The sequence below is a fragment of the Sinocyclocheilus anshuiensis genome, unplaced genomic scaffold (assembly GCF_001515605.1).
Source record: "Sinocyclocheilus anshuiensis isolate Anshui unplaced genomic scaffold, SAMN03320099.WGS_v1.1 scaffold1979, whole genome shotgun sequence".
NCBI classification, from domain to species: Eukaryota; Metazoa; Chordata; class Actinopteri; order Cypriniformes; family Cyprinidae; genus Sinocyclocheilus; species Sinocyclocheilus anshuiensis.
This window is the reverse complement of record NW_015548473.1, coordinates 172544-173410: the sequence shown is the minus strand read 5'-3', so window position 1 is coordinate 173410 and position 867 is coordinate 172544.

Sequence of the window (867 nt, the reverse complement as noted above, 5' to 3'; positions counted from 1 at the left end):
CTCGGGAACTGGAGCCCTCCGTGGGCTATCCTCGGGAACTGGAGCCCTCCGTGGGCTATACTCGGGAACTGGAGCCCTCCGTGGGCTATCCTCGGGAACTGGAGCCCTCCGTGGGCTTAACTGGGAATCAGGAGCCCCCCCTGGGCTAAACTGGGGATCAGGAGCCCGTCCTGGACTAAACGAGGAATCAGGAGCCCTCCCTGGGCTTGAGAAAGCCGCGGCCGATGGGCTTGACAATGGCGCGGCCGGCGGGTCTATCTTCGAAGCGGCCGGTGGGCTGGAGTGAGCCACGGCCGGCGGGCTTGACAAAGCCGCGGCGAAGCGTGCGGCGGATTCCATGCCGCCGGGAGAAACAAACGGGAAAAAACGGGGAGAGGGGGCGCCGCTTACTTCTTTTGGATCCTGTATTCTGTCATGACTGCCTACTGTGGCGGAGACAAAGAGGATTAACATGAAACAGACCTTTATTTATCCAAATAAAGCACATACAGACAGGAACTCACGAGCAGGATGAGGGTTGACGTTCAATACAGGACAAAGACAGACTGCACAGACTCGAATTTAAATACACAGGGAAACAAGGATGATAACTAGACACACCTGGAACACATTGGAAATAATTAGGACAGGAAGAGGAAGGACCAAATATGGGCATGTAAACACAAAAGTCACAGAGTCTGACAATTATAAATCCAGGCAGATAGATGGGTAAAAACAATATTATTAAATAATATATAAAAATAAGGTAACACTTTAGTATAGGAACCAGTTCTCACTATTAACTAGCTGCTTATTATTCAATTCAATTCAAGTTTATTTGTATAGCGCTTTTCACGATACAAATCGTTGCAAAGCAACTTTACAGAA